Source organism: Bufo gargarizans, chromosome 5 (genome assembly GCF_014858855.1).
Source record: "Bufo gargarizans isolate SCDJY-AF-19 chromosome 5, ASM1485885v1, whole genome shotgun sequence".
Taxonomy (NCBI): domain Eukaryota; kingdom Metazoa; phylum Chordata; class Amphibia; order Anura; family Bufonidae; genus Bufo; species Bufo gargarizans.
In genome coordinates this window covers 285234992-285262493 of record NC_058084.1, presented here as the reverse complement: position 1 = coordinate 285262493, position 27502 = coordinate 285234992, and positions in this window count along the sequence as shown.

Sequence of the window (27502 nt, the reverse complement as noted above, 5' to 3'; positions counted from 1 at the left end):
TGCTTGTTACCACCCACTCCCATCCGTTTACTCATAGACATATGGGTCACTGTCACATGGATGTTACTAAAGGCTCATGCACACGAACGTATTTTATTTCCGTGTCCGTTCCGTTTTTTGCAGACCGTACGCAGCACCATTCATTTCAATGGGTCCGCAAAAAAAAACAATAGAAGATACTCCGTGTGCATTCCGTTTCCATATTTCCACATGTCTGTTACGCAAAAAAAATAGAACAGGTCCTATTATTGTCCGTATAATGGACAAGGATAAGACCGTTCTAGTAGGGGCCAGCTGTTCAGTTCAGCAAACTACGGTACGCATACGGACGTCATCCGTATTTTTGGCGGATCCATGTTTTGCGGACAGCAAAATACATACGGTTGTGTGCATGAGCCCTAATGCTGTTTAGCTTGAAAGAGGTTGCATACAGTCCTAGGAAACCCAGAGTGTCAAATATGAATTCTTAGGGAATTTGGGGCACTTTCAATTCGCTGCATTTATTTTATTTTATCTGACGACCGATTCTTGTAAATCTATCAGACCCTAAACAAATTTCCAGAAATTTACCCATTTCTATATTTTAGATTGCATTTTAACCCTTTGCTCAGTGTCACATGACTATATACGTCTTGGGAGTAAGCTCTTTTCTGCATACGTTACATACGATCTACCGGCATCCCTTGGAGCTGCGGATCTGTGACTGTGCGGTCATTAGACAGCTGCGGTCACAGTAAGTATCCCTGAGACCAGGCAAAATGGTCTCCCTGCATGGCATCGCAGTGTACAGCAATCCGTCTCACTGTTACTGTAAGTAAAAAGGCCTGCAGGAGCTCACTCCTTGATGTGAGAGTGCCCCCTGCTGGCTGTAAAATTAATGGTGACTGTGGAAGAAAGGGGTTAATTCCCTTTTTTGTATTAAACATGAAACAAAAAGTAACAAACCAAATGAAATGTGAAATAAAGAAAATAGAAAATAAAATAGCTATAGTTTCTAGTTTTAGCAATGGCATAGCAGAATAAATACACACTTTTTTTCTCCCTTTTTTTGTTCATAAAAAATAAAAAAAATTGTTATTAGTGTACTTTGTGTGTGTAAAATATACAAAGGTACATACATTTTTTTCCTTTTTGCTTTCTTAAAAAATGTAAAAATTTTGGAAACATTTTGTCTTAAACTTTTGTAAGGGAAAAAAAAATTGATACGAAAGGGAAAATATACATTTTCTTTTCATCCCAGTTTTTTTTTAAATATATTTTATTTATCATTTCATGGCACAAAAGAAAAGTCTAAGACGTCCCGTGAAAAATAATATCAACTACATGTAGGTTGGCTCAGAAATTGTTGTATGCATGTAGATAGACCCATTGCTAAAACTGAAAAATTGGCCTGGCGAAAGAAGGGGGAGGATAAACACTCTGGTCATGAGAAGAGGTTAACTTATGGATATGTTGTGATCACCATGAAAACTTGATAAATTCCACCCCCCTCCTAATTTTAGACATTTGCTAGGACAAGGGGAAGACAATGTAGAAGCCTTTTTATCACCTGACATATCTAGGTTTCGTTATAACCAAGTATGGTGAGTGGCTCAGGAGATGTGTACCTGCCGCTATCAGGGTGACGTGCAGCATTGTCTGTTGCTGTACCATAAATTCCTTTAGGATTGTGGAGCAGTGATAAATGTCAGCTTCCAAGCAATGCATCAAATATTCTTCTTCTCAAACTTGATGAGGTGTCTATTTGAAGACTTGCCTATAAATAACATTTCCTAATCAGGGCATTTGGCTATTTTGGTGAAAGTACCACATCCCTATTCTACAGAAGTATGTAACGTGACCGTTTACATATCCCTTATCTAGGCCCCATCAATCAAGATGGAGAGCGAGTGGATGGCCGGGGAAACAGAAGGAGCAAGGGTGCACAGAGTGGTTTGAGCCCACCCACAGTGCACTTAAAGGCTATGTACACTTTTGTAGTCATTTTTTATCAAGCCACATTCTTATCAGTAAGATAAGGATTGAGCTTTAATGAGTCTTTATGATGTGAGAGAGCAAAGATAAGGAGCCGTCTCCTCCTCAGATGACGGAAAGGACAAAAAATCCACAGGCAGCTAGTAGAGCGTGTCAGCTCTGTACAGAAAAAAGGATTCCAGCTCAAAATAAGTATAATGCAATAATAAAAGAAATTGCCCCCAAAGGTGTACATAGCCTTTTACTAATAATTTACATATGGATTAAAAGTAACAGCATTATGCAACAATGCTGCAATACAGCTACTATTACTACTACTAATAATAATAAAAAAAAAAAAAAATATAATTAGGATAAGTCATTAATATCAGATCAGTGGGGGTTCTACACGGTTGTTCTCAGCACCCAAGGGTGCTGGAAAAAACGCAGTGGAGGGAGTGGGAAGCATACTACTCCATCCACTGTGTAGTGGCCATGCTGGGTACTGCGGCTCAGCTCCTATTCACTTGACTTAAAGATAGGCCATTAATATCTAGATATTAATGGTAAAGCTGTATTCTGTTCTAAGATTACTTTATATATGGAGTTGCTGGTTGGTCACTGTATGTTGCTATTATTTAAGCACTTTTGTGATATGAGCCTCAGCCAGTCTCTGCATTAGGCCACGAGGACAGCAGGATACTAGTGCTTGCTGACTGTGACTAGCAATACCTGACCCGGCCAGTGCGGGCTGTGCAAGAGACTGGGAGATGAGCAGAGGAGTGGAAGTGTAGCAACTGGTCCCTGGTTGATGTAGATGCTACTACATTATCTGTACTCAGAGAGCTATCACTGAGTTATCTGTGGTGTTACATAGGACTGCAGGTAACATCTACTACATTATCTGTACTCAGAGAGCTATCACTGTGTTATCTGTGGTGTTACATAGGACTGCAGGTAACATCTACTACATTATCTGTACTCAGAGAGCTATCAGTGTGTTATCTGTGGTGTTACATAGGACTGCAGGTAACATCTACTACATTATCTGTACTCAGAGAGCCATCACTAACAGTGCGGTATGTAGCATTGCTATTTGCTGTAAAATACTGCAAGGTAGTGTTATTTAATTAATACAATGTAGGTCACCAGGGTCTTTGGGTACAACGGGCATGTGCTCTGGAACCATTACCACCATGCATCGCCACCTCGCCTATATGTGTGATAGTCTGTAAGGTGGATACTGGGTTCCAGAGGTGGGGTTTTCATCCTTACCAACCTATAATTCGGGCAACATACTGCATGACACTAACAATTAGGCCTTTTATGGCGGGAGAAGGCAGTGCACAGGCACCAACCAAAGTAAGGCCAGCTCGGATAATCAATATCCCTGGTATGTTGGAGCAGTTGGAGACTTTGTGACCTGCTGCATCTAATGAAAATCAAAAGATAGCTTTACTGTACTGCAATATTCAATACATTAAAGATAGGAAAAGCAAATACTGTCCATCTTGTGGAGAGTGTGAAGGCTAAATCATTAAAATGATCTTTATCTGCTGTCAGTAGAGTTATGAGCAAGAAATTCAAGGTGAACTTACTGACTATTATTCATTGGAGAAAGTACAGTGCCTGCCACGCATCTACATTTATTCTACTGCATGATTTTTCAGTTTTCAAACATATGTACATTGCCTTGCAAAAGTATTCACACCCCTTGAATGTTTTTTCCCGTTAAACCCACAAACGTAAATGTATTTTATTGGGATTTTATTTGATAGATCAACGCAAAGTAGCAAGTATGTGGGAAACGAAAAGAAAATGATTGATGGTTTTCAAAAGTTTTAATAAATAAATATCTCAAAAGTGTGACATGAATTTGTATTCAGCCCCCTGTACTCTGATACCCCTAAATAAAATCCAATTGACCAATTGCCTTCAAAAGTCACCCAATTAGTAAATAGAGTGTGTGTGTAATTTATACTCCATATAACTACAGCTGTTTTGTGGAGCCTCAGAGGTTTGTTATTGAACATTAGTGATCAAACAGCATCATGAAATCCAAGGACCACACCAGACAGGTCAGGGATAAAGTTGTGTAAAGCAGAGTTAGGTCGTAAATAAATATCCCAAGCTCTGAACAACTCATGGAGCGCTGTTCAATCCATCATCCGTAAATAAATGGCACAACTGCAAACTTGCCATGGCCAGCCACCTTAACTTACTCTCAAGGCAAGGAGAGCACTAATTAGAGACTCAGCCAAGAGGCCCATGGTCACTCTGGAGGAGCTCCAGAGATCCACATCTCAGGTGGGAGAATCTGTCCACAGGACAACTATTAGTCGTGTTCTCTTCAAATCTGGCCTTTATGGAAGAGTGGCAAGAAGAAAACTATTTTTGAAAGCAGTCCATAAGGAGTCCCGTTTACAGCTTGCCACAAACCATACAGGGGACAAAGCAAACATGTGGAAGAAGGTTCTCTGGTCTGATAAGACCAAAGTTGAACTTGTTGGCCTAAATGCAAAATGTGATGTGTGGTGGAAAACTAACAGTGCCCATCACCCTGAACACATCATCCCCACCATGAAACATGGTTGTGGCACATCATGCTGAGGGGATGCTTTTCTTCAGCAGGGACAGGGAAGCCGGTCAGAGTTGATGGGAAGATGACGCTAAATACAGGGGAATCCTGGAGGAAAACCTGGCAGTGGCTGCAAAAGACTTGAGATCGGGAAAGAGGTTCACCTTCCAGCAGGACAATGACTAAACATACAGCCAGAGTTACAATGAAATGGTTTAGATCAAAGCCTATTTGTGTATTAGAATGGCCCAAAGTCCAGACCTAAATGCCGTTGAGAATCTGTGGCAAGACTTGAAAATTGCTGTTCAGACGCTCTCCATCCAATCTGACTTAGCTTGAGCTGTTTTGCAAGAAGAATGGGCCAACATTTCAGCCTTTAGATGTGACATACACGTTTAGATAACCTAAGCATGGCAGCCGAGTCGATACCTAAAGACTGCAGCTTATGTGTGATGTGAAGGAATGACGCCAGTGCACTCATGATATAGGCCTCATGCACACAACAGTATTTTTTTTGCGGTCCGCAAAAAGGGGGTTCCATTGTTCCGTGATCCGTGTCCATTTTCCGTGTGTCTTCCTTTATTTCTGGAGGATCTCCAAACATGAAGGAAAGTTAAAAAAAATCTAAGTTTAGTTTGCCATGCAAATGATAGGAAAAAAAAACTGATGCAGACGCGCGGACCTGGATTACAATCTTGTGTGCATCCGTGTTTTTTCACGGACCCATTGACTTGAATGGGTCCGCGAACCGCTGTCAGTGAAAAAAATAGGACAGGTCCTATTTTTTTCACGGACTGGAAACACGGATCAAGGACGCGGATGACAAACAGTGCATTAGCCGAGTTTTCCACGGACCCATTGAAAGTCAAGGGTCCGCAGAAAATCACGAAAAACGGAACAACGGACACGGGACACAACAACGGTCGTGTGCATGAGGCCATAATCAGAGCTGTGAACGTCCACCGCTTTTTTACCTCTACATTAATGTGCTCCCATGTTCTTTATTGAATTAGTATGGCCAGTTTATGCATCAACACCTCCCGTAGTCTCTGCACTCGGCACCTACTTCCTTCTGACCTGCGGGAGGAATCTGACCAAATCTTGTAAAATAACAAAATTAATTGACATAAGGTATAAGTTCAAGGACATGTTCACTAATTAAAAAAATCTGAGCAACTTTCTAATACTTTGTTCTAGTGCATGACATGACAATCGTATACCCCAGAGCTGTATTTACATGGAGACTGAATAACCCTACGTGGATAGAACATCATGTCATTTTAAGTGTGGTCATCGGATATGCAACTGCTGCCATATGATGCAGGTGTCGAAACAGTTTCAATCACAAACATATGATATACAACAATATATTCATTGTAACACTTTGTTGTATTGTCATTTGCACATTATGCCGACTTCAATATATAGGATGTACCTTAACAAAGCTTAAAGGGGTTGTCCCGTGAAAAATATTCTAAATTTTTCAATCCGGCACCTGGATCTGAATACTTTTGTAATTGCATGTATTAAAACATTTAGTATAGCCACTGAGTTATTCACGGAAATCTATCTGTATAGCGCCACCTGCTGTTTGCTCTTTTTCTAATTTCTCTGTCCTGCTCACTGAGATGGAAACGTGCTCAATTCTATCCTTCAACTGTCACTAGCTGCAGCAGAAAGAGCACCCCCTGAGAAAGGACACCCCCTTCCCCCCAGCTACCAGCTTGAAATAAATCTAGCAGAGAAAGTGGAGAAATGAATGGGGAGATCTCTGGGTCCATGTGAGATATAGGTCCAGTTAATACAGTATGTTTGCTACAAAGAGACTGTCACATACCATATGAAATTTGCAATATCAGATTTTCATTTTTTGCATTAATCATGGGATGGCCGATTAAAGAGGACCTTTCATCGGTCCAAACATTGTGAACTAAGTATCCTGACATATACAGCGGCGCCCAGGGATCTCACTGCACTTACTATTATCCCTGGGCGCCGCTCCGTTCTCCCGTATGTTCGGGGACTTGGTTATAGTAGGAGGAGACTGCCCTTGTTCTGCTGGGCGTCTCCTCCTCCCAGTCTGTGAGCTCTCCGCCCCCTCCAATGCCAATTTCTTTACTTAATCCATTTGCCACGATGAATTGCCCTTCCGCTGCCCCCCCTCTTGCCCCTACCTGGTGCTGCCTGAGACGATCACCTCACCTGGCCTCATTGGTGGTGCACCCCTGGTCACGACCACCCTGCAAGACATTAGTGGTGGTCGTACTTGGACACTTGCACACTATTTTACTATAGTGTGCAAGCACGACCACCGCTACAGGATTGCAGGGTGGTCATAAACATGGAAACGAACAGCGTATAATGTGATGGAAAAATGACTCAAACCAACAAAGGAGGCAATATGGACAATCACAATACATTAGTTTTGTAAATGATAAATACTATTTGCTGAAGTGACGCAACCCCTTTAATGGTAAACATGACCTCATTTTGCACTAGTAAAATGAAAGTTTTTAATATGGGGTTAGCTCTTAATGGTGGCCTAGTCTCTCCTCTCCGTTCATACTGTATATGTGCATGTACTTTTTAAAACATTTGTGCACAGAGGTATACATATGTTTTTATTCTTTCTACAAGAGGTTTTAGTGAACTGATCAAAACCAGCTTAGGGTACTTTCACACTAGCAGCAGGCTGTTCCGGCTGGTGAACAGCCTGTCGGATCCGTGCTGCCGCTAGTGCACGCGTGCCCCCGGACTACCCATTGACTGGGACGGGCCAGAGTTCCGAAGACAGCACGGCAAACATGCCGAGAGGTGGCCGGAATAAAACTACCACATGTCGTAAGGGCCCGAACAATCAACCAAAGGTAAATCAGAGGTGCTAAAATACCAGAAACTCTTATATGGGGAAACCCCCAGCACTCTGTATGCAAAACGCTACACAGAATTGTAGCAAAACATATCTTTATTCAATTTGTTAAAAAAGCAAATAAAAAACATGTATCAGTTGGCAAAGACAGACACAAACACCAATGTGGTGCCAAAAAGAAACGGGTCAAATATATTTGTACATTAAAAAGTCCATAAAGTACACACAGGAGTAGGTGTAGATGAAAAGTCAAGCCTTATGGTTCACCCTCCTGAAACAACATAGTAGTAACCAAACCTAAACTGTAAAATACAGACCCGGTTAATGGCGCCTCCAAAACCCTGACGCGTGCTTTGCGTTAGCTTCCTCAGGGGAAAAGTTGTTTTAGTGGTTTAGTCCCAGTCCTAAATCAGAATCCAGCTCTTTCTTCTAACTTACCTGACCTGTGGCAGGTGATTGTGCTGGGCCTAATTTATTGAACCTACATGTGTATATCAAGTGTTTGGTCGTATTCACACTTGTAACTATGACTAAAGGCTAACTGACAGCCCGAAACGCATCAGTGTGTGTCCGTGTCTTACATTGGATCGCAATTGTTTTAATGGCAGATGGAATCTTCACTACTGTATTTATGCATCTGTCCTGAGTCTCCAGGGAGTCCTTTCCGGACTTTCATTTGGTATCCTCTATCCCAGAGCTGCATTCACAATTCTGCTGTTTACCACTAGAACCAGTGGATGCCCTGTAGACTGTGTAGGCAGACATCCTCTATGGCTGAGCTGAGCTGTTATAATATTGTATTGCATTCTGGGAGATATGCTGTTTTAAGTTGGCTCAACTAGGATTTCTCCATATTTTTTTTTACTCAATTAAAATGGGTGGGGCTTGGCAGGGAAGGGGTGGGGCATAAAATTCACTGAATTAAGCAGGATACTTCCATAAACAAAAAATGTTTTATCACGTATTTACAACCTATGTGTGAAGTTTTTTTAAAAATGGGAGGGTGGTTTGCTGGATGTAATTATTTTAAGGGGTTGTCTCATTTGAGACAATGTGTGCATATTGCTAGGATACAGGGGCGGACTGGGCCGGGGGGCAGGGGGGCAATTGCCCCCCGGGCCTCTCTGTCAGCTCATTGTCCCGGCCGGCTGGGCCTGAATGATATGTGACTGCAGCCTGCGGAGGGAGACGGGGAGCGGGGGAGGCGTGCGACCGGCAGCCTATCAGAGAGGCCGCCGGACCGGCGCAGGCGACGCGATGACGTCATCGCGCGGCCGTAAAGTAAGGACATCGACAGCAGCGCTGGAGGCGGGACAGGAGTATTTCAGTGAAGGTGCTGGAGTTAAGTATAAGTCTGACTGGCTTTTTTTCCTTCTTATTTCTGTCACTGATAGGGGGGCCTATCTGGCTACTGGCACATTATAGGGGGGGGCCCTATCTGGCTACTTGCACATTATAGGGGGGCCCTCTCTGGCTACTGGAACATTATAGTAGGGGGCCTATGGGCTACTGCCACATTATAGGGGGGCCCTCTCTGGCTACTGGCACATAGTGGGGGGCCTATGGGCTACTGGCACATTATAGGGGGGCCCTATATGGCTACTGGCACATTATAGGGGGCCCTATATGGCTACTGGCACATTATAGGGGGTCTCTATATGGCTACTGGCACATCATAGGGGGGCCTTATCTGGCTACTGGCACATTATAGGGGGGCCCTATCTGGCTACTGGCACATTATAGGGGGGCTATGGCTACTGGAACATTATAGGGGGGCTATGGCTACTGGCACATTATAGGGGGGGCTATGACTACTGGCACATTATAGGGGGGCCCTATCTGGCTACTGGCACATTATAGGGGGGCCCTATCTGGCTACTGGCACATTATAGGGGGGCTATGGCTACTGGCACATTATGGGGGGTATGGCTACTGGCACATTATATAGGGGGGCTATGGGTACTGGCACATTATATAGGGGGGCTATGGGTACTGGCACATTATATAGGGGGGCTATGGGTACTGGCACATTATATGGGGGGCTATGGGTACTGGAACATTATATAGGGGGGCTATGGGTACTGGCACATTATAGGGGGCCTATGGCTACTGGCACATTATATGGGGGCCTATGGCTACTGGCACATTATATGGGGGGCTATGGCTACTGGCACATTATAGGGGGGCCTATGGCTACTGGCACATTATAGGGGGGCCTATGGCTACTGGCACATTATAGGGGGGCCTATTGGCTACTGGCACATTATAGGGCGGCCTATTGGCTACTGGCACATTATAGGGCGGCCTATTGGCTACTGGCAGATTATAGGGGGGCCTATTGGCTACTGGCACATTATAGGGGGCACTATGGGGACATTAGCTCAACTGGGGACATTACAAGGGTGTATTTTTGGCACTGTCTATTATAAGGAGAATTATTACTACTGGGGGGCATTATGGTGGGCTTTATTACTCCCCCATGGTATGACCTCCTAGTAGCAGCACCAGCCTCTCCCTGCTCTGCTATCCCTCTGCCCCTTCTTCAAATCCTTATTATGATATTTTTCTCATTAGGATAAAACACATCAGCTCCGCCGAGCCCCCGGCCAAAGTGTGGAAGTGGCGTCCGAGATACCCAAGGGCCAAGCCAAGTAACTGTAAGTTTTCATATGAAATATGTTTATGTTATACACACATAGCATATACCGTGCCCCACAATATACAGTTTCTTCTGCAAAAGTCATCAGGTGTCATGGGGGGGGAGACACAGAGCAGCGCCCAGCGGGGAGGAGAGAATACACGGATGCAACACTGTATCAGCCAGAAAATGACACTTTCGGCATTATACCAAAAATGCCATTTTCGGCTGATATATCGGAGCATCCTTAGTTTATTTTGTTTTCCTGTGTTGTAATTTACATGACTGACGAAAGTGTCAAGGGGGGGGGGGGGTCAGGAGGAGGCAGGGGAAATGGGTAAGCAGGAGGGGGGCTCAGTGGGCTTCTGCGTGTTACTTGCCCCCTGGGCCAAAAGTTGCCAGTCAGCCCCTGCTAGGATATGCCCCCATTGTCTGATAGCTGTGGGTCCCACCACTGGGACCTGCACCTATCTCCTAAACAGAGTCACTTCATGTATACTACTTCCAGTGTCGTTAACTTCTTGTTTGTTTGGGGTTTGAGAATGGCAGAGAATCTCACTCAAACCTTTGTCAGACCTTTAGTCATGCCTATATTTTTTATTTAATTTTCAATCCTGTGGTAATGCAAAAAAACAAAAAAAAAGGCAAAAATGGTAAAAATTGTTTTCTATGAAAACTGAATCAAAGAGGACCCATCTATCTGCTATCTGCAGGCAGCCTGTTATAGAGCAGGAGGAGCTGAGCAGATTGATATATGGTTTTATGGGGAAAGATTCAGTAAAACTTGTAATTTATACATTTAAACCTCTGTTCTCTTTATGCTTAGGAGTCCTGTGGGCGGGGCTACTCAGTGATTGACAGCCTCCCCTGTACACCTCGTCATGCAGAATTAGCTGTCAGTCTCTGAGTGGCTCCGCCCACATGACTCCAGGGCATAAAGAGCTTTAAGAGTATAAATTACAAGATCTATTACAATCTTTTCCACAAAACTATATATCGCTCTGCTCCGCTCCTCCTGCTCTATAACAGGCTGCCTGCAGATTACACTGTATTTTCATGGTGACAGGTTCCCTTTAAAAACCACCCCTTTCTGGTGGAATAATCCCATCAACAATGAACATACATCATTCAGTGTAAGACAAGTATATATAACTTTTATACATCTTCCAATAGTGTTGAGTGAATCAAACTCCACAAAGCGAAATTCGATCCGTATTTCAGGAAAAATTAGCTTCGCTGTGAAGCCGAATTTCCTTGTGCTTCATGGTAATGAACCGATTTTCCCTGATTGGCGGTAAAAAAATTAATAAAAATATATAAATATATATATACTTACCCCATCCTGATTGAAGATCCTACGCGAAATCCTGTTAATGGTGACGTATGAACTCACCGACATGATGACGTCATCACAGGCCGCTCAAGATTTTGCACTGGATCTACAATCAAGATGGTGGCTGGCTCTTTGCGATTAAATGGATGAGGGTAAGTATTATTTATTTTTTATAATTAAAAAAATAATAATTTAATCTGTATCATAGCTGTCAGATGTCGCGATCAGCTACGAATGCGGCTTCTGAGGGGTACATTGATGGGGAGCGACTCGATCGCTGTTCCCTGTCATTTCACCCACTCCTTATAAAGAAATGCGCTTTGTGATGAAGCAGCCGAATCAAAGTCTCCAATACTTCACTCATCTCTATCTTTTCTGTAGAATATCTCTATGTGAAAACTGCTAAATAAAGGTCAAGGGTGAACCTCTGTTCATCATGCATGCTGAGCTGGCATAGGATAGGACTCAATGAACACTATGTTTCTATTCACTGACAGCAAGAGGGGGAGGCCTTCTCCCGCCCCTGTATTCACATAGTGTCTGTCACTCATTAATGAGAGTGGTGGGGGGGGGGGGGGGGGTGCTCTCTACATGAATAAAGTGAACTCTGGGGGGATTGTATCCTGAGGAGAATATTTAAAGTCCATTTTCCTTGCCGTACTTTGTGCTAAAGTTATCAAACGGCGCGCGCATTGTTTGTTAATTTTGGCGCATCTTTAAACCTGACACTTTTGTCTAGAAATGCTACACCAGTTCTCTGCACCAACCCTACTGGAGTGGCTTTGGGACTTTTTAAAAGTGCCAGTCATAAATCTGGAGTGAACCTCATTAACATAGCTAACCAGGCCCACGTCACAGCTACTTCTCCGAACTGTGAGTGGTGCAAATATTTGCAAAAATCAGATTGATTTATAGCTTTATGGAATTGTATTTTATACTTTAAAATTCCTGCTCATTCTGGGCTTTGAAGTCCAGTGGGCGGTCCTATCAGTGATTGACAGGCTTCCCTCTATGACTGTGTATACAGAGAGAGCTGTCAGTCACTGATAAGACCGCCTCCTGGACGTCAAAGCCCAGAATGAGCAGGAATTTAATTGTATAAATTACAGGTTATACTGAATCTTTTCCCATAAAACAATACATCAATCTGCTCAGCTCCTCCTGCTCTATAACATGTTGCCTGTAGCTTACATTATATTTTCATGGTGACAGGTTCCCTTTAAAGATTAATAATGTAATAAAAACATCACTGAATATGAAGAATATATATATATACACATACACACACACACACTGTATATATACACTAGCAGAAGGACCGGGCTTCCTATGGGTATATTTCATCTATTTTATTTAATGTTTGTGTGTGTCGACAGTATCCACTATAACAGTGACCTCTACAGCACCCCGCCCCACTGTCTGCTGAGCTGTGTATCTAATCCTATCCCGTGTGATACTGCCTGCTGAGCTGTGTATCTAATCCTATCCTGTGTGATACTGCCTGCTGAGCTGTGTATCTAATCCTATCCTGTGTGATACTGCCTGCTGAGCTGTGTATCTAATCCTATCCTGTGTGATACTGTCTGCTGAGCTGTGTATCTAATCCTGTCATGTGTGATACTGTCTGCTGAGCTGTGTATCTAATCCTGTCATGTGTGATACTGCCTGCTGAACTGTATATCTAATATCCTATCCTGTGTGATACTGCCTGCTGAGCTGTGTATCTAATCCTGTCATGTGTGATACTGCCTGCTGAGCTGTGTATCTAATCCTATCCTGTGTGATGCTGTCTGCTGAGCTGTGTATCTAATCCTATCCTGTGTGATACTGTCTCCTGAGCTTTGTATCTAATCCCATCCTGTGTGATACTGTCTGCTGAGCTGTGTATCTAATCTTATGTTGTGTGATACTGTCTGCTAAGCTGTGTATCTAATCCTATCCTGTGTGATACTGTCTGCTGAGCTGTGTATCTAATCCTATCCTGTGTGATACTGTCTGCTGAGCTGTGTATCTAATCCTATCCTGTGTGATACTGCCTGCTGAGCTGTGTATCTAATCCTATCCTGTGTGATACTGCCTGCTGAGCTGTGTATCTAATCCTATCCTGTGTGATACTGCCTTCTGAGCTGTGTATCTAATCCTTTCCTGTGTGATACTGCCTGCTGAGCTGTGTATCTAATCCTATCATGTGTGATACTGACTGCTGAGCTGTGTATCTAATCCTATCCTGTGTGATACTGCCTGCTGAGCATCTAATCCTATCCTGTGTGATACTGTCTGCTGAGCTGTGTATCTAATCCTGTCATGTGTGATACTGTCTGCTGAGCTGTGTATCTAATCCTGTCATGTGTGATACTGCCTGCTGAACTGTATATCTAATATCCTATCCTGTGTGATACTGCCTGCTGAGCTGTGTATCTAATCCTATCCTGTGTGATACTGCCTGCTGAGCATCTAATCCTATCCTGTGTGATACTGTCTGCTGAGCTGTGTATCTAATCCTATCCTGTGTGATACTGTCTCCTGAGCTTTGTATCTAATCCCATCCTGTGTGATACTGTCTGCTGAGCTGTGTATCTAATCTTATGTTGTGTGATACTGTCTGCTAAGCTGTGTATCTAATCCTATCCTGTGTGATACTGTCTGCTGACCTGTGTATCTAATCCTATCCTGTGTGATACTGCCTGCTGAGCTGTGTATCTAATCCTATCCTGTGTGATACTGCCTGCTGAGCTGTGTATCTAATCCTATCCTGTGTGATACTGTCTGCTGAGCTGTGTATCTAATCCTATCCTGTGTGATACTGCCTGCTGAGCTGTGTATCTAATCCTATCCTGTGTGATACTGCCTGCTGAGCTGTGTATCTAATCCTATCCTGTATGATACTGCCTGCTGAGCTGTGTATCTAATCCTATCCTGTGTGATACTGCCTGCTGAGCTGTGTATCTAATCTTATCCTGTGTGATACTGTCTGCTGAGCTGTGTATCTAATCCTATCCTGTGTGATACTGTCTGCTGAGCTATGTATCTAATCCTTTCCTGTGTGATACTGCCTGTTGAGCTGTGTATCTAATCCTATCCTGTGTGATACTGTCTGTTGAGCTGTGTATCTAATCCTATCCTGTGTGATGCTGTCTGCTAAGCTGTGTATCTAATCCTATCCTGTGTGATGCTGTCTGCTAAGCTGTGTATCTAATCCTATCCTGTGTGATGCTGTCTGCTAAGCTGTGTATCTAATCCTATCCTTTGTAATACTGTCTGCTGAGCATCTAATATCCTGTATGATACTGTCTGCTGTGTATTGTAAGGGATCGCCTCTTATTTGGGGGTCATTCTCACAGATACGACTTTAGGACACCAGGTTTCAGGTCCAAACCATGCATTTTTTGCGCACACTCCAACCAATACAGGTTATCATGAAGTCGCAGCTTCACCTAACACATGTGACATCCACATAAAATAATAAACACTTGCCCGGCTAGGCTCTAACTAACACAGAGTTTCCTGACTCACCTAAGTCCTTGTTCACACCCTGTGAACACGTGCGTCTTTCTCAGCCAATGTCCCACAGCCTCCTAGCTGTACAGGGCACAGTACGCCCACTGCCTCCAGTCCAGTGTCTCAGCACACATGGGGAATAGTGGTCTCTCAGCCCTCCTGGCTTGGACCACACAGAGCCTCCAGGCCCCTGTCCACAGGCAACACACTCCCCTTGCTGACACCCTGGGAGGTGCTTTGTGCTAGGCTGATTACTTCCAGCTGGTCTCACCTGTGGTGGAATAGGGGTGTGGACCGAACTATCCACCCCTTCCTTGCCTCTAACCTGCGTGAGACCTGTCACTGTCTCACAGTATCTAATATCCTATTCTGTGTGATACTGCCTGCTGAGCTGTGTATCTAATCCTATCCTGCATGATACTGTCTGCTGTGTATCTAATATCCTATTCTGTGTGATACTGCCTGCTGAACTGTGTATCTAATCATCATATCCTGTGTGATGCTGTCTGTTTAGCTGTGTATCTAATCCTGTCATGTGTGATACTGCCTGCTGAGCTGTGTATCTAATCCTGTCATGTGTGATACTGCCTGCTGAGCTGTGTATCTAATCCTGTCATGTGTGATACTGTCTGCTGAACTGTATATCTAATCTTATGTTGTGTGATACTGCCTGCTGAGCTATGTATCTAATATCATATCCTGTGTGATACTGCCTGCTGAGCTATGTATCTAATATCCTATCCTGTGTGATACTGCCTTCTGAGCTGTGTATCTAATCATAACCTTTGTAATACTGTCTGCTGAGCTGTGTATCTAATATCCTATCCTGTGTGATGCTGTCTGTTTAGCTGTGTATCTAATCCTGTCACGTGTGATACTGTCTGCTGAGCTGTGTATCTAATATCTTATCCTGTGTGATACTGCCTGCTGAGCTGTGTATCTAATCCTATCCTGTGTGATACTGTCTGCTGAGCTGTGTATCTAATCCTGTCATGTGTGATACTGCCTGCTGAGCTGTGTATCTAATCCTATCCTGTGTGATACTGCCTGCTGAGCTGTGTATCTAATCCTATCCTGTGTGATGCTGTCTGTTTAGCTGTGTATCTAATCCTATCCTGTGTGATACTGTCTGTTTAGCTGTGTATCTAATCCTGTCATGTGTGATACTGTCTGCTGAGCTGTGTATCTAATCCTATCCTGTGTGATACTGTCTGCTGAGCTTTGTATCTAATCCTATCCTTTGTAATACTGTCTGCTGAGCTGTGTATCTAATCCTATCCTGTGTGATACTGTCTGCTGAGCTATGTATCTAATATCCTATCATGTGTGATGCTGTCTGTTTAGTTGTGTATCTAATCCTGTCATGTGTGATACTGTCTGCTGAGCTGTGTATCTAATCCTATCCTGTGTGATACTGCCTGCTGAGCTGTGTATCTAATCCTATCCTGTGTGATACTGTCTGCTGAGCTATATATCTAATCCTATCCTGTGTGATACTGTCTGCTGAGCTGTGTATCTAATCCTATCCTGTGTGATACTGTCTGCTGAGCTGTGTATCTAAATCTATCCGGTGTGATACTGTCTGCTGAGCTGTGTATCTAATCCTATCCTGTGTGATACTGCCTGCTGAGCTGTGTATCTAATCCTATCCTGTGTGATACTGTCTGCTGAGCTGTGTATCTAAATCTATCCGGTGTGATACTGTCTGCTGAGCTGTGTATCTAATATCCTATCCTGTGTGATACTGCCTGCTGAGCTGTGTATCTAATCCTATCCTGTGTGATACTGTCTGCTGAGCTGTGTATCTAATCCTGTCATGTGTGATACTGCCTGCTGAGCTGTGTATCTAATCCTATCCTGTGTGATACTGCCTGCTGAGCTGTGTATCTAATCCTATCCTGTGTGATACTGTCTGCTGAGCTGTGTATCTAATCCTATCCTGTGTGATACTGTCTGCTGAGCTGTGTATCTAAATCTATCCGGTGTGATACTGTCTGCTGAGCTGTGTATCTAATCCTATCCTGTGTGATACTGCCTGCTGAGCTGTGTATCTAATCCTATCCTGTGTGATACTGTCTGCTGAGCTGTGTATCTAAATCTATCCGGTGTGATACTGTCTGCTGAGCTGTGTATCTAATCCTATCCTGTGTGATACTGCCTGCTGAGCTGTGTATCTAATCCTATCCTGTGTGATACTGTCTGCTGAGCTGTGTATCTAAATCTATCCGGTGTGATACTGTCTGCTGAGCTGTGTATCTAATCCTATCCTGTGTGATACTGCCTGCTGAGCTGTGTAACTAATCATATCCTGGTTGATACTGTCTGCTGAGCTATATATCTAATCCTATCCTGTGTGATACTGTCTGCTGAGCTGTGTATCTAATACTATCCTGTGTGATACTGTCTGCTGAGCTGTGTATTTTATCCTATCCTGGTTGATACTGTCTGCTGAGCTGTGTATCTAATCCTATCCTGTGTAATACTGTGTATCTAATCCTATCCTGTGTGATACTGTCTGCTGTGTATCTAAGTCTATTGTGTGATACTGTCTGCTGAGCTGTGCATGTCGTCGTGTAGCCCTAGCCTAAAGCTGACTTACAGAAGTGTAGAAAAATTGCTGGGTTGTTATGGAAACCTGGAATAAAACTGTGTGTATGTTGAGACTAAAGGCCTGCAAGCTTCTATTGGTTGATAAGGTGACCGTGTGCATGGCAGTTGGGGGCTTGTATTGGCTAATGCAGATAATTTTGGGGGAATATCTCAGGAACGGTACGTCCCAGAGAGCTGAGACCCAGTCTAAAACCTTCCCGGAAACCTGATGTACCCGTGTGTCAAATTTGGTGAAGATCGGTCCAGTCGTTAGGTCGAGCATAAAGAACAGACAGACAGATGTCCAGACAGAAACTCATTTTTATATACACTGAACAAAAATATAAACACAACACTTTCGGTTTTGCTCCCATTTTGCATGAGCTGAACTCAAAGATCTGAAACATTTTCTACATACACAAAAGATCCATTACTCTCAAATATTGTTCACAAATCTGTCTAAATCTGTGTTAGTGAGCGCTTCTCCTTTGCCGAGATAATCCATCCCACCTCACAGGTGTGGCATATCAAGGTGCTGATTAGACAGCATGACTATTGCACAGGTGTGTAGACTGCCCACAATAAAAGGGGGGGGGGGGAGGGGGGGTGCAGAAAACCAGTCAGTATCTGATGTGGCCACCATTTGTCTCGCGCAGTACAACACATCTCCGTCACATAGAGTTGATCAGGTTGTTGATTGTGGCCTGTGGAATGCTGGTCCACTCCTCTTCTGTGCGAAGTTGCAGAATATTGGCAGGAACTGGAACACGCTGTTGTATACGGCAATCCAGAGCATCCCAAACATGCTCAATGGGTGACATGTCCGGTGAGGATGCTGGCCATGCAACAACTGGGATGTTTTCAGCTTCCAGGAATTGTGTACAGATCCTTGCAATATGGGGCTGTGCATTATCCTGCTGCAACAAGAGGTGATGGTCGTGGATGAATGGCACAACAATGGGCCTCAGGATCTCGTCACGGTATCTCTGCGCATTCAAAATGCCATCAATAAAATGCACCTGTGTTTGTTGTCCATAACATACGCCTGCCCATACTATAACCCCACCGCACCATGGGCCACTCGATCCACAATGTTGACGTCAGCAAACTGCTCACCCACACAATGCCACACACGCTGTCTGCCATCTGCCCTGAACAGTAAAAACCGTGACTCATCCGTGAACAGAACGCCTCTCCATTGTGCCAGACTCCATTGAATGTGAGCATTTGCCCACTCAAGTCGGTTGCGACGACGAACTGCAGTCAGGTCCAGACCCCGATGAGGACGACGAGCATACAGAGAGCTTCCCTGAGACGGTTTCTGACCGTTTGTGCAGAAATTATTTGGTTATGAAAACCGATTGTTGCTGCAGCTGTCCGGGTGGCTGGTCTCAGACGATCATGGAAGTGAACATGCTGGATGTGGAGGTCCTGGGCTGGTGTGGTTACACGTGGTCTGCAGTTGTGAGGCCGGTTGGACGTACTGCCAAATTCTCTGAAATGCCTTTGGAGACGGCTTATGGTAAAGAAATGAACATTCATTGCACGGGCAACAGCTCTGGTAGACATTCCTGCAGTCAGCATGCCAATTGCACGCTCCCTCAAACATTGCGACATCTGTGGCATTGTGCTGTGTGATCAAACTGCACATTTCAGAGTGGGCTTTTATTGTGGGCAGTCTAAGGCACACCTGTGCAATATTCAGGCTGTCTAATTCGCACCTTGATATGCCACACCTGTGAGGTGGGATGGATTATTTTGGCAAAGGAGAAGCGCTCACTAACACAGATTTAGGGTCCAGTCAGACGTCCGTAGTGCATTGCGGATCCGCAATACACCCGGCCAGCACCCTCATAGAACTGCTTATTCTTGTCCGCAATTGCAGACAAGAATAGGACACATTCAATTTTTTCAGAGCCGCGGATCGGAAGATCGGGGGCACGCTCCGGAAATGCGGATGCGGAGAGCACATAGTGTGCTCTCCGCATCCATTCCGTCCCCATAGAGAATGAATGGGTCCGCACCCGTTCCGCAATTTAGCAGATCCGGTGCAGACCCATTCATTTTCAATGGGGCCGGAAAAGATGCAGACAGCACACAGTTCCACGACTTCCGTTCCGCGGCCCCACAAAAAGTAGAACATGTCCTACTCTTGTCCGCAGACACGGACAAGAAAATGCATTTATATTATAGTGTCGGCCATGTGCGGTCCGCAAAATGGGGAACGCACATGGCCGGTGTCCGTGTTTTGCGGATCCGCAATTTGCAGACCGCAAAACACTTGTGGATGTGTGAATGGACCCTTAAAATGTTTTTAAATACGCAGATAGAAGTATCGTACTCATTCATCAAAGTCTCGCACAACTTCGGCTGAGATGAATTTTGGCTATACGGAGCACATGCATTCACCGAAGAACTTGGGTTCAGTTCCGAGGTAGGAAGCAGAGTTTGGTTCCAAGTTTTTAAGTCGTTTTCCACTTTAAAAATCAACTACCGAAGTTATTAGACAAAGTCTTGTGCGACTTCACGAATAACTGACTTCAAGCTCATCAGAGCCTATACATTTTAATACTGTACGAAGACAGATCTCCGTACAGTATGAATCTGAAGTTTTGAATAAAGCGACTTAGCATACAAAGCTCACTTTGCTCAACACAAATTTTACCATCAAAGTTTTTTAACAAATCGACTTTGGATCTGTGACTAGACTCAAGACTAGTCCTCATTATCACATTAGCGGAGTAGAAGTCCCAGCACCCCCACCAATCAGCTGTTTCAGGGAGCCGCTGCACTCACCGAAGGTCTGGAGAGAGAGATGCAGGCTCCTGGCAGCTTTCCAAAGACAGCGCCATACATCGTACAGTGGCAGTGCTTGGTATTGCAGCTCAGCTAAATTAACTTGAATGGGGCTGAGCTGCTCCTAGGCCATGTGACCGATGTACAGTGATGTCACTGACCTAGGAAGAGGCTGCGGTGCTCAAGACCTCTTCTAATTGCTGATCAGTGGTGGTCCAGGTACCCCCAGATCTGATACTGCTGACCTATCCTGAGGATGAGTCATAAATATCTGTTCCTGGATAACTCCTTTAAAGGGGTTGTGTCACCATTATATGTTATTTTAATATAATTCAGCATGGAAAATTAGTTAATTTTGTAATTAATTTTGTTACAAAAATGATAAAGTCGTAAGATAGTCTCTATACTTCATTATAATGGTGCCCCCTGGTGTTCAATCTGTATAGTAAGGTGCATGTCTACCTTCTGAATTGGTCACACATACACAGTTCCATCCTTCAGGGAGAAGGATAGGGAGAAAGTTATTGCAGAAAGGACACACCCCCGAGAAAGGACACACCCTCTGAGAAAGGACACACCCCCTGAGAAAGGACACACACCCCTGAGAAAGGACACACACCCCTGAGAAAGGACACCCCCCCCCCCGAGAAAGGACACACCCTCTGAGAAAGGACACACACCCCTGAGAAAGGACACCCCCCCTGAGAAAGGACACACCCCCCTGAGAAAGGACACACACCCCTGAGAAAGGACACACACCCCTGAGAAAGGACACACACCCCTGAGAAAGGACACCCCCCCCCTGAGAAAGGACACACCCCCCTGAGAAAGGACACACACCCCTGAGAAAGGACACACCCTCTGAGAAAGGACACACCCTCTGAGCTACCAGCCTAATCAAACTATAACATTGCAATTGGAGCAATGAATGGGGAGATCTCTGCCCCCATGTGAGGTACAGGGCTGTTAGAAAGAGATTGTGATGTACTATATGATGTGCAAGTTTTTTACATTAGTCATGGAATAACCCCTTTAAAGACCTCTCACCTCTCCTCACATGTCTGTTTTACTTGTACCCCCCACCATACAATACTAATTATTGAGCGTTTATTTCCATTACTCTTTGTTGGGCCATTCCTCTGTTATTCCTACTACAAGATTATGAATAAAGTTATTACCAGTTGGGGGAGGTGTCTCTGCACAGTGTGCCACTGTCCAATCAGGGCTGCCAGTATAAGACCTAATAATGATAAGAAAAGATGTTCCCAATTTGGTATCACACGGGGAATTCAAGTAGTTAGTAAAACGTAGAAGTTGGGAGAGGCGACAGGTCCGCTAAAGATAAATTATCACAGCGATTGTTGTTTCTTAACAAAAAAAAAAAAAGCAAAAAAATCTGTCAATGTGAGAGAAGTAAAACAGATAAAAATAACTGCTCCCGGCCACAAGACGTGTAAAATCAGAATGCTCCCTAAGTAATTAGCAGCGCAACGCAAACACCGAGGACACGTCCGCCTCAACGCGCTGGGGACGTGCGATGAAACAACTTATTGTTCAAAGCGCAGCAGTAATGAGGCGACAGGTCTGATAAAATGTTCCGTGAGCCCCTCCGACTAATGAAGGAGAGGACGGCTTTTATCTCACACCGAGATTACACCGTCACCGCTGCCCCCCGGCAGTCTCCAGGCGAGAACCTTCTCATCTAAAGTCGTAACATCAACGGCAGATCATAATCAAGCAGATGTAGCAGAGCTGAATTCATATTATTTAACCGAACTGGAGAGTGATTAAGAAGAGTCATCAACCAGCCAACCAGTGTGACGAGTCACATGACAAACTCAGCTCTGCTGCATCTAAAAATAAAAGATCACGGTTCCCATAGGATGCTTTTTTATTAAAGGACTCCTCTATGGGTATTATTAGAAGCGATACTTTATCTGTGGGTAATGGATGAAGCTATAGCATCCCCGCAGTCACTGCATTTCTAGTTTACTACCTGTATTAACCCTTAACAGGCTGCACTTTTAGCTTTCTATGCACCAATGCTCAATACAAAGTAAGTAGGTGCAGGAGCTGAACAAGTCATGTAACTCTCTGGCTGCTAATATATGGTGATAATGCTGTAAAATAGTGTCACTCCCGTATAGTCAGTGCCACCTGACAAACTCATCGCTGCTGCGTCCGCAAACCAAACTCTGCTAAATAAGATATTTTTTTTTACAAGACAACGCATACAAACTAGAGAAAACTTTGTCAAGTCAGAAAAACACAAAGCAGCAAAAAAGTTTGCCGAAGAGGATGTCTCCCTTACCTTCTGTACCCGCATCGATCAGCCCAAACTGCTCCAACAATTTGACAAAGAGAACGATGACGATGAGTACGGCTATCATCTCAAGACCTTCCAAGTTCATGGCGAGCTAGGTCATGGTCTGACCACAGCCAGCTAGTTCACCTCTCTGCTCCCTGGCTTTCTTTGTCAAGCCATTAAACTCCACTAAGAGGACTACTGCCAGTCACTGACGAGAGCGAGGGAGCGAGAGAGAGAGAGAGAGAGAGAGAGAGGGAGAGTCTGTGTGCACACAGTGCCGCCTGTCTATGCTCGCAGTGGCCAGAAGTGGCAGACGGATAAACCCAGGCCTGTCAGGATTTACCCGTATGCTCATTATCACGCTTACACAGAAAGACAGCCGTGCATTGAAGAATGTGACGATCACCCAAGGACCCGGGAGGTCACACAAGCAAACGTCCTCGCTAAAAAGTGACGACGGCAGACTGACAGGAAAACACCTGGGAGATTTTTTCTTTTTCTTTTCCCCCATTTTTCGTGTGTTACGGTTGGAAGTGCCGAGGATTGGCAGTTCCCTTGGTAACCACGTCTAACATCTAAAAGGAAATCTAGATTCCGTACTTAGGTAAAGCAAGGCTCGTCGCCTAACGGTTAAAGGCACTGACATTGACAGACCCCCGTGACCTTAGTGATGCGGCGTCTGGATCCGGAATTCTTTTCTTTTTACTGGACAAATTATCTAACAATCAGGGACAGACAAAAAAAAATTACGGACAAGTTAGAAAACCGTAATGAATGATAAAGATTATTGGGGTCATTTATCAAACTGGTGGAAAGTAGAACTGGCTTAGTTGCCCCTAGCAACCAATGAGATCCCACCTTTCATTTTCCAAAGGAGCTGTGAAAAATGAAAGGTGGAATCTGATTGGTTGCTAGGGGCAACTAAACTAGTTCTACTTTACACCAGTTTGATAAATCTCCCCATATAAATAGTATAAGGCCTCTTTCACACAACCGTATGGCTTTTTTTGTGTTTTGCGGGCCGTTTTTTTCGGATCCGTTGTTCCGTTTTTTGTTTCCCTTGTGTTTCTGTTTCGGTTTCGGATACAGAACATTTCCATATGTGTTCCGTTGACTTGAATGGAGCCGCGGAACGTGATTTGCGGGCAATAATAAGACATGTTCTATCTTTCAACGGAACGTAAAAACGGAAATATGGAAATGGAATGCATACGGAGTACATTCCGTTTTTTTTGCGGAAGCGCTGAATTGAATGGTTCCGTATACAGACCGTATACAGAACGAAAAAAAACGGCCCGTAAACGGGAAAAAAAACGGTTGTGTAAAAGAGGCCTAAGGCCTAGTTCACATGAACGTTTGGCTTTTATAGTTTTTTGCGGTCCGTTTTTCACAGATCCGTTGTTCCATTTTTTAGTTCCACTGTGTTTCCGTTCACTTTTTCCGTTCCGTTTTTCAGTATGGCATACACAGTATACACTAATTACATAAAAAAAATTGGGCTGGGCATAACATTTTCAATACATGGTTCCGCAAAAACGGAATGGATACGGAAGACATACGGATGCATTTCCGTATGTGTTCTGTTTTTTTTTGCAGACCCATTGACTTGTTCTAGCTTTCAACGGAACGTAAAAACGGAAATACGGAAACGGAATTCTTACGGAACACATTCTGTTTTTTATGCGGAACCATTGATATGAATGGTTCCGTATACGGACCGTATACAAACCACAAAAAAACGGCCCGTACACTCGCAAAAAAAAAAACGATCGTGTGAACTAGGCCTAAGTCTACAGATCAATTAACGGATGAGAAATCATTACCAGCATTAACTGCAAACTGTGAAAGGATAATAATGACCACTAAAATAACCTGCATATCACCAGACCCAGTATAATCGCAGGCGCGTCTAATTTAGTCAAAGACACCGGAAAAAAGTCGCCTATTTTTGCAGACTGTCCAGGAATTTCTGGACGGTTGGCAACCCTGGTCTGGATGCCAGGTGTCGAAACCAAATGAAAGCCATGCTTGAGACACAAGTGGCACATGGCAAAGTAGACTGACATATAGGTCGGCTAGCTGAGATACTATACAGTACATTGCTTATGTTCATAAAAAAAAACGGGTAGTGTGGGCAGGCAGAATATGCATGTAGTTTTACAGTGGGCCCCCAAAATGAATTTTACTGATGGGCCCTAGGCACCACAGTCCGACACTGGACTCGTGTATTAAGAAATAGTTATAATCTATATGTTATGTGTACTAGACTGCTGACCAGGAGTATACACGGGGGTCGTAGCAGTCAGAAACTGTTCTATGAACAAAAGACTTAAAGGGGTTGTCTCTCACTTCAGCAAATGGCATTTGTCATGTAGAGAAAGTTAAAGAGGACCTTTCACTTGTATAAACTATGTGAACGGAGTATGCTGCCATATAGAGCGGCACCCGGGGATCTCACTGCACTTACTATTATCCCCGGGCGCCGCTCCATTCTCCCGTTATAGGCTCCGGTACCTTTGCTTCTTAAGTTATAGTAGGCGGGTCTTCCCTTGTCCTGTGGGCGTCTCCTTCTCCGAGGCTGCAGCGCTGGCCAATCGCAGCGCACAGCTGACAGCTTGGGAGGTTTTGTAGGGAGAGAAACCATCGGATGACCCCGGCATTTCTGCTCTTATCCTGGCTCATCCACTTGAGTGGTCAGTCACCAGGCAGAATTTTCTCCCTAATAAATAATAGCAGAGAGATTCTAGTGTCCACTTGATGGCCAGGCACTCTCTCTCCACTATACTGTACCAGGTCTGGGCTAGGGTGAGCTTACGGCTGAGGAAGACAACGGGATACTCCTCCCCGTTGACCTCCTGAGACAATACAGCACCAAGGCCTACTTCGAAGGCATCGGTTTGTTCTATAAACTCCCTTTTAAAGTCGACAGGGCCGACTTCAAAGCGGAGAAAGCCTCTTCCACCCGATCATCCCAGCGAACCATCATTGACTTGTGTCCCTTCAAGAGTCCTGTCAAGGGCGCGGCTAGAGTAGCCGGAAACAAACCTAATGTAATAGCCCATCATTGCCAGGAATGACTTTATTTGCCTAGTGGTGACAGGTCGGAGCCATTTCCATATTGCCTCTATTTTGTTCACTTGGGGTTTAATGACTCTGCACCCAATGACATACCCCAGGTACTAAGTCTCTTCTAACCCTATCACACATTTAGCGGTTAGGCTAGCTTTCCGAAGGGAGTCCACTACAGCCTGCACTTTGGGTAGGTGACTTTCCCATTCGGTACTGTGGATGACAATATCATCCACGTAAGACAAAGCGTACCGACGATGTAGACAAAGCACGATGTCCATTAGTCGCTGAAAAGTGGCGGGGGCGCCATGCAGACCAAAGGGTAAGAGTAGACCTTATATTGATACAGCCCTTCAGGCATGATGAAGGCAGTTTACTCTTTGGCAGCCTCTGTTAAGGGCACCTGCTAGTACCCTTTTGTGAGGTCCAAAACAGAAAAATACCAGGCTTGTCCTAACCTCTCAATGAGCTCATCCACCCGGGGCATGGGATACGCATCGAATTTGGAAACCTCGTTAAGTTTTCGAAAGTCGTTACAAAACCGCGACGTCCCATCCGCCTTGGGTATCAATACTATAGGATGGTCCCACTCACTTTTTGACTCATCAATGACATCTAGCTGCAACATTATCTACACCTCCTCCGATATGGCTTGTCGCCGAGCCTCGGGTTCCCAGTATGGCTTTAATCGGACTTTTGCCAGAGCCTCAGTGACAATGTCATGCTGGATTATGGAAGTGCGTCCAGGGAGGTCCGAGAACACATCCGTGTTCCGACTAACAAACTCTCTGGCCTTCTGAGTCTGTTTAGAGGTGAGGCTGTTAGCAATTTTTACTGTACTTCTGTACAGGTTTCACTATCTTTCCACGGTTTGAGTAAATTCACATGGTAAACCTGCACCGGCATTCGCCGCCCTGGCTGGTGTACCTTGTAGTTTACATCTCCAATTTTCTCGAGTACCTCGTAGGGCCCCTGCCACCTAGCCAGGAACTTACTGTCCACGGTCGGCACCAGAACCAAAACACGATCACCCGGGTTAAAGATCCGGACCCGAGCCTGCCAATTATATACCAGACTCTGGGCTTGCTGAGCTGCCTCCATATGCTCCCTAACAAGAGGCAACACTGTCTCTATCCGATCTTCTATCTGGGTAACATACTCAATGACACTTTTATGTGGAGTGGGTTGTTGTTCCCACGCCTCTTTAGCCATGTCCAAGAGACCGCGATGGTGTCTGCCATATAGCAGTTCGAAGGGGTGAGAACCCAGTAGAGGGGTACTTCTCGCACTGCGAACATGAGATAGGGTCCGAAGCTGTTTTATGTGCAGCAACTTACAGAGTTCCCTTATCACCTTGGACATAAAAGGGGTCCCTTGGTCAGTCAGAACCTCTTTAGGTAGTCCTACTCGGGAAAACATCTCCATTAATTCCTTAGTTATCAGTTATCAGACCGAGGTATGTCGCAGTGGCACCGCCTCCAGGTACCAAGTGGCGTAGTCTAGAATGACTAAGATGTGTTGATGCCCTCTGGCGGACTTCGGTACTGGGCCTATGAGGTCCATAACTATTCAATCAAACGGTACTTCGATAATCAGGACAGGTACTAGGGGACTACAGAAATGTGGCTGGGGGCTAGTTATCTGGCAGGTCGGGCAAAACTCTTCTACTCCTTTGAATATGCTGGGCCAGTAAAACCGCTGTAGAATACGATCCTGAGTTTTCTGCAGCCCCAGGTGACCCCCGAGAACGTGTTGGTGGGCTAGATCTAACACAAGCTTGCGATAAGCCTTGGGAAACACCAACTGTTCAATAAGCTCACCCCGTAGTTGGTCTACCCGATACAACATATCCTGATGAACCACAAAACGGG